The following is an 8,447-nucleotide window of genomic DNA, read 5'->3' on the forward strand; positions in this document are numbered from 1 at the left end:
CTCCCCGTCCATCGTTGCTGGGCCCTAACCTCGGCCCTACGGGCCTAGATCTGGCTCTGCGCCAGCTGCCGAGGCCTCCCTGTTACCACGCTCCATCCTCCGTCCTACCTTCAGCTCATTAAATTTCTTTATTTATTTAAAAACATAGTTTTAATATATCTTTTTATATATTTAAAAATAAAATTTCAATAATTAAAAAATACCGTGGAATAAAAATTATATAATAAATAATAATAATATTAATCCTTTAAATAATTAAATAATATAATATTTACATTTTTATTTTATATTATTTTTGGAAAATTATTTATAAATTAAGTGCTAATTTTGATATTAATCATGATACAATCTAAACAAATCTGAAATATAAATAAATACAATAAATTATATATATATATATATATATATATATATATATATAGATATAGTGTAAGTTTGGTCGGACTATATTTTCATCATGTTCAATATATCAACCAATGGGGAATTGAATTGATCACTTCACATCAAGAAGTACTTTAAGAGAATGTCCACTCACCATCTATCCAAAACCCTAGAGACAATATTTTATATTAATTTAATAATAATATTACAAATTAAATAAATTAATATAAATAATTCTGAATTAATAGATATATCTATATATATATATATATAGATAATTTGAATAAATTATTTTCAATCACTTAGCTATTTCAAAATAATATATTTTATTAAAAAATAATAATTTTCATTTTCATTTAAATTAGATAATGGATTAGTTTGAGTGGTTAAATATTGTGAACTACAAGTAGAATGCCATATAGACAAGTTCCAAGTTTAACTGATTTTGTGAATAATGTTGCATTTCACATTGATGGAGAAGTGAAGGCTTAATATTTGAGCTTTATAACAAGGGATCAACATATCCCTCTATTTTATATAGGTTTGAAAATAAACTATTTTCCCAACTACTATAATTACATTATACATTTCAGAGTATTAAAATTAAAAAAATGATAAAAACTAATTAAATGATAACTATATTTTAAATAATTTTTTTATTTATTATAAAAACAGTAAGTATGTCAAAATTTAATACATTTAAAATAAAACTTGGAACATGAATTTTTAACAACAGAGATTTGCATTCACGTTACCATGTACCTTCATAATATGTAAATAGACTTTGTTATAATATCATGAGCTAATACCATGGCTTATCAATAGCACATGCTCAAAAAAACCATAACTCACTTCATATGACACTTATTTATATGATATTTTTAATTAATCAATTTAATTAAAACAAAAAATGACAACTACTTTAAAGATAAAATTTCATACTAGAATATTTCATAGAGATATTCCAAAATAAACATGTCTATGCACATATTTATTTTACTCTTAAAAAATACATATAAAATTTTCAAAAATATATATTCTTTCAAAAAACAAATCAAATTATTATAATTTTATTTTTTATTATACTTAAATATTTATAATAAATGTCAAACATGTCCACTAAAGAGAGAATGTAAGTTCTTAATTAGCCAGTATTGAATATTAAATAAAAATGATCACGATAAGCCACACTTTATGCCATGGAATATAAAAATCTTGATGTCAGTAATCTGAAAACTGCACAACTAAAACTTTTCTATTTATTAATGGTTCATTAAAAAAAAATGCTTAGCATCAGTGTAATTTATCCACCTAATAATTTGGTTAAGGGGAAAAAATCAGCATATTATTAATTTATTAAAAGCACCTTTAAAACGCCAATGATGAATGGTACCAAATGGAAAGCATGAACATGGATGCCATAATCCTACTCCTTGAAAAATGAGGCATTTAATTGTAAAATATGAAACTCCACGTACTAAGTGTAAACGGTAAGGATGAACATGTAGGCCATATCCCCACTTCAAAAATGTGAGAAATTTAAAGTAGAAATTATGAAACTCATCGCACTAACCGTGAGTGGTAAGCATGAGCATGGAGGCCTTCAACCCAATTGGAAATGTAAGCCATCGGTTATCCCGTAAAGAAGGATTTAATGCTCAGATTCGATCCACCGCTAATTCCACAGCAATATCGGCGACAACAAAATATTTCATCAATGTATCAGGGACATGGAAGAATGGGCAGCCATAGATTGGATTGACATTCATTTTCCAAGAAGGGCAACTATATATATTAACAACAGGTTCACTGAAAGCACCACAGACTGGTACAAGTTCGACGAGTTTACATGACAACTAAACACTTAAATTCAAACTAATTTCCTGGACATTATAATACAAATTACTTCACAGAACTGAACTGTCTACTATCAAATGTTTTGCAATTACCGCCCACACTTCGGGCAGTGCTCTAATGGAAGAAATGCAGTTACCTACATCCGCTGAAGGCAGGCCCAGAAATGCTACAAGGAAAAAGGGAAGAATCGTTTAATTGGTCTAACAGAGACGGACCATGTAACATAAGCGGCAAAGGCCTGTCTGGAATTTCAGGAATGTCGCCCTCACCCTCCAGCATCCTCACAGCGTCCACCATTCGAGGTCTGAATGCCACCATAACATGTGCGCACAGAATACCCACTGAAACAAATCTCTTCATCATGCTCTCCGCCCCGCTTTGCCGGATTCTCTCGTCTATTATTTCACTGGTTCTGCCTTCTTTCACTAGCGTCCATGCCCAATCCGTGATGAGATAATGAGGTTCCGAATACGAAGTAGCTTCCAGAGCTTTTCTGCCGCTCATGATCTCCAACACCACAACGCCGAAACTGTACACATCACTCTTGTCTGTCAGCTGTCCGTAGAGAGCATATTCTGGGGCCAAGTAGCCGTGCGTTCCTGCTACTCTGGTCGTGATATGGGTTTCTGCTTCTTTAGTCGTGATCCTCGCCAACCCAAAATCGGCTACACGGGCATTCATATCGTCATCTAGCAGAATGTTGGTCGCTTTGATGTCTCTGTGATAAATCGCCGGCTCAATACCGTTATGCAGATAAGCCAGCCCCTTCGCTGTGCCCAGGATGATATTCCGGCGCTGTTGCCAGCTCAAAGATCTGGCCGTGGATTTTGCTCCAAAGATGTGGTCATCGAGAGTTCCATTGGGCATGTAATCGTATATCAGAAACCGCTGGTGCCCTTCGGTCTCGTCGCTGGCCACGCAGCAGCCTCTCAAAACGACCAGATTCCTGTGCCTGATATTGTTGATGACCTCCACTTCGTTCAGGAATTCAGGATCGCCTTCCGGTGTGCAGTTTCTGATTCTTTTTACCGCGATCCGCCGACCGTCTGGAAGTGTTCCTCTGTACACCGTCGCGAATCCCCCTTGGCCGATGAGATTGGCGTCGCTGAAATTAGCAGTGGCGGTCTGGATTTCTTCAATGCCAAACCAAACGGCCCCCGTGTTGGGTCTTACGGCTGCCTTCAGAAGTTCCTCATTGCGCCTCACGAATCCCCTGTGCACAGCCTTACGTTTCCTCGTCCTAAGCCACATGCGGTAGAGAAGCCCGAGCGCGCATAACAAGAGAACGGCGGCAACGGCCACGAAACCGTAGGCCAGAGCTCGGGAATGCGAATGGGTGTGGACGAAGGGCACACGGAAGACACAATAAGCAGTGCTTCTTCTCTTGGGGCCGAACTCATTAGCCACTCCAGCGGCATACAGACAAGTGAAATAATAGCATTTCTTACTGGTCGATTCGCTTGTCAAGTTATACATGCTTACCAGCTCTTTGTGAACAAGGTCTCCGCTGTCCTTGCATGCCTGACAAGCGCCCAGATCTGAGAGGTCTCCTTTGCAAGCAGAATCCAGCTGAGTACTCCCCAGTTTGTTCGTCCAGTCCTGTTTTGTTTGTATGCCAGCGCAGAGTTGTGGGCTCGATATAAACCCAGAAGTATTATTCTTCCAACAGATTGACACCAAGTCTGACGAAAGAGAAAGAGCTTCGAGCTGCTCCTGAAAGTGCCCAAGACAGGCAATGGCAGAGGCATTGTTGGGAAGCTCGAACATTGATTCTTCTCTCAAATGCTCAGCTAATCCTACGGCGAACAAGCTCAGCAATGTCTGGCAGCATGGGCTATCACTGCCGCCGCTAATGTGTGATTCACAAGACGACTTATCCCACTGCCATTGACGCACATAGTGTAGATCCATTGGGCATTCTGCATCAGCGAACGCCCAATAAAATAAAAACAGCAATAGCACAGACTCCAGCTTCATTTTCGTTTTACCAAAATGCCAGTGAAGGAAAAATTCAGAGAACCTAAAATTGTGCCCAAAACCAAGATTATGCTTCAAACTCCACTCTTTACTCTGCAGATATATAGCCTTTCTTTCTCTTCCAGAAACTTCCATTTATTTCCATGGAGGCGTGTAGTTTTATGGACATGATAGTCTAGGGCAAGCCTTGAAGTCTGCAGGAAAACGTGGATGGTGGGCTCATGACCTCTCAATGTCCTGAGTTCAATCCTGACAGAGTAGTTTCGTAGAACTACCTCCAAATGGCCAAACAACCCATACAAATGAAACCTTCAAAAGTCTGAAATAAGTTTAAGATTTCTTTGCACTTTGACATTGAAAAATCCTACGGTAGACTTTTCAGACCTGTAAACTTTCAACACTAATAATCATATCTGTACGGGAGTTTACTGCAAAGCTCACTGTCTTCAATTTTCATCGCATGTGGGTGAAGATTCCTGCAACAGGCCAAGGGATTCTACTGACTGCAAAGCTCCCGTCGTGGTCGAATACAGGTGGGATCCATTGCAAAGGGACCATTCCATAATGTTTTCACTGGTTGGTTTACTTTAAAAAGCGAAAGAAAAGTATGAACCAACGACTTTATGGGAATTCCTTCGGTACAGAGGACAAAATGATATTAACTTATTAATAAATCGGATACACCATGCGTAAATCTTTTTCAAAGATTAGCTATAAAATTCCTTTCACTGTTATAAGGGGAGACATTTGTGGCTATTCAACGATTTTATATTCACTCTGTCCCTTTATTCAAGTGAATAGATTTATTTTCCTTTAACTCAGATCGAGACTCAATCTCACTTTTAAAAAAAATATAAAACTTTACTTTCAGTTTAATATAATTATAATTTTTTGTACAGAGATTTTGAAGTTTAAAACAGTGTTATCTTGCAATTGAACTATTAAACCCTTAATGGGCAAACAGTGAAAAAATCGGATTAAAATTAGTAAATCAAAAACACATAAAATATTAAAGAAAATTACATATATTTAAGTATATTTATACGAATTCAAACTATTTATAGGAAAAATTTATCATTTGTAAAGCATATAAGCATGCACATAACTAAAATAACATCAAGTGCAGATAACTAAAATAAGAATTCAAATTATTTATAGGAAAAATTTATCAGTTGTAGAGTATATAAGCATGCACATAACTAAAATAACATCAAGTGCACATAACTAAAATAATACCCAGGGAAATCCATATTTGAACGGAAAATATATTAAAAACAAGACTTAAATGACTTCCAACATCCAGAAAAAAAATCATGGCACAACAAATACCTACATATTATTAAAATCTTTTTATATATTGGGATCTGTATCATTACTATCACCTTTTAAACAGTAAAATAAGATAAACAATGCTTACCATGTCAATTCAAGATTTTGTTTGAGTGATGGGTACATTTTTAGTAGGATCATGATAGAGGGTTTCGACAAGCAATGCCACTAACATCAAGGTACATAGAGAGATTGACGTTCTTGATTAAATGCTAGTTCAATAGCCTCATACATCACAAAATCCAATGGAAACATTGCAATGCCCCATTCCTCAAATCCTCTAAAACTATTAAGTCTCTTGGATTTTGAGTGAGAACTAAAATTCTACTTTCTCCATTTCTCCATATGCAATCCAATAAAGTCGGAACCACCCTCAAACATCATATATCATTTCATGGTAATATTAAAAATTTAAATAGAAAAATCAAAATGAAAAATAAAAGAGAATATCACTTTTACTTTAAGAATTTAAAAATTTGACATTACCATAAAAACATAGCAATAATAACACCATAAACTTAAATATTAAACACCTATGACAAAAAAAATAAAAATAAAAAATTAAATTATTGATAGATTATACGAGAGGCTTTACTCAACTAGTATGATACAAAATCAAAAGTATGATACAAAATCAAATATTCTTGAAAATATAAGCTTTATAATTATTTGGCTTCATTAATTTAAAAAAAAAACAACCTGCACAGCCAGTCCACAATCCATGCCAACAAGGCAAAATGACCTTAATTTGAAATGTATGTCGATAGTGGATGTTCAAAGTTGCTTTAAACTATTCTTTTTATTTTTTTAAATTTATTATCACAAAATCATTGCCTGACATAAAACATTAAAAAACTGTCCGTTCAATTAAGTATAATTTTATGAAGAGTAGGTTTACATATTCCCCTGACAAAATATTTTAAACATTAAAAACATCATGTTACATTAAAAAAAATCTCATACAAAAGTAAAACTGAATTTTAAAAGCACTATTTGCAGACTCATAAGTAGTTTTTGAAAAACTTTTAAAATTTCTCAGAACCTTTCCAGGTGAGCAATCCTCTACTTTTCAATGAACATTTGCAAAATTGGCCAGCCATGCTTTACTCCAATACTTTCCAGAAACACAGATGTTACAGCCAACGGAAGTTGCCAGCTGTAGCATACAAAAATTAAATAAACGGTTGGCATAAGTATAAGTATATAATGGATATCATCCAAAGACTAAATGGCAAATTGTTCACATAGCACAATACACATATACCTCACGTTCATGTTCCCTGGTTGATCCCTGGGTCAGGCGAATTGTGTTTTTCTATGAGTAGGAATTTATTGAAATCACAAGTTTGATTTTCTGTAGGAATTTATTGAAATCACAAGTTTGATGGGTAACCGCTACGCAATCGAAGTGCCCTAGAAGTTTTTTAAGGTACTAAATTCATAAACACAGTCAAAAAACCAATTTAAATAACACAAATCAAGATTTCACTTCAAATTTCTGGACCAAATTCTATACCAGAAAATATAAAAAATCACACTTAAAAACAATTCTTTTTTATTTCTCATTTCACATTAAATACACAACAACAAAAAAACAAAATTTTATATCCATTTCACTAATCATTCATTTTTATGATTTTTCCACAAATATTAAAAGACGAGACGACATTCTCAAAGACGATATGCACACGTATAGCTCACATTCTTACTTCTCATTTCACGTTGAATACACAAGAAACAAAGTCTTCTCTCCATTTCACAAATCATCCATTTCTATGATTTTTCAACAAATATTAAAAATGACATTCTCAAAGACGATTTTTTCACGTTGAATGTAACACAATTAACAAAGTTTTATATCCATTTTGCAAATCATCCATTTCTTTGATTAATGACATGAGGATTTTGATTTTCATACTCGAAAACCAGCTATTTTCAATTTTTTGTTAAATTTTGAACGTAATGATAATAAGATTGGAGCTACAGATGGGGTGTTTGGTGGTGAAATGGAAGATGAGGGGTGGTACATTTTGAGATTAGCTCGGTTACGATTCACGTTAATATGCTCATTTATTCGGGGAGTAACACATGAGGATTACTAGTGTGTCGATTCTCCAACCATGATGGTTGAGGGATTTGTTATAGGATTGGCACATAGGTGGATATGAGTGTCATGGTTGAGGTTAATGAATGTAAAGGTGACATAATTCAAGGGGAAGGGGTAATCATATATAGAATTTCTTTTTAGCACCAGAGTAGTATAGAACCAATATAATTTTATAAATCTTCGGTGAATGTAAGGGGATATTTTAGTGGTGGGTGATGGATGTATAAGAAAGAGAAAGTGTTTTAGTTCAAATTAGGGGAATGTAGAAAGGATGTCTTGACTTTTGGGAAGGAAATGGTGACGCTACTATCATCCTCGAGCCTATAATTAGGTAAGGAATTGTATTTGCTAAGCTTTGTAAGGGTACCCTTGTTTTCCATATCTCTCGATTCCATCCAAAAGTGCTTTAGTTCAAGCTAGGGGAATGTACAAAGGATGTCTTGACTTTTGAGGAGGAAATGGTGACGCTACTATCATCCTTGAGCCTATAATTAGGCAAGGAATTGTATTTGCTAAGCTTTGTAAGGGTACCCTTGTTCTCCATATCTCTCGATTCCATCCAAATTAGTGGGGGATTCACAATTTTGGGCAGAGTTTCTAGTCCTCTTTCTTCTATGGTGGGGAGCAACTCTTGCACATTGATAGACTTTTAGTGATTATAATAAGCGGAGGGAGAACACAAAAGATAAGGGACAACATCTTCCTTGCAAGGGGGCCTTTAGCTCTAGATATGTTAGGCAAGCGGAGAAGGAAGCAAGAAAAGATGAGGTGAATTTCAAGAAGCATTGCTCAAGGG

At 34.9% G+C, this 8,447-nt stretch overlaps 1 pseudogene; it reads right to left on the reverse strand.

Moving 5' to 3' along the window:
• Positions 1-1,913: 1,913 nt before the first annotated feature.
• On the reverse strand, positions 1,914-4,677 carry LOC149217134 (putative receptor-like protein kinase At1g11050 pseudogene; annotated as a pseudogene).
• Between the last annotated feature and the right edge of the window lie 3,770 nt (positions 4,678-8,447).

The sequence above is a fragment of the Pinus tabuliformis genome, chromosome 1_1 (assembly GCF_031772625.1).
Source record: "Pinus tabuliformis cultivar Carrire ecotype Pingquan chromosome 1_1, CPIR1, whole genome shotgun sequence".
NCBI classification, from domain to species: Eukaryota; Viridiplantae; Streptophyta; class Pinopsida; order Pinales; family Pinaceae; genus Pinus; species Pinus tabuliformis.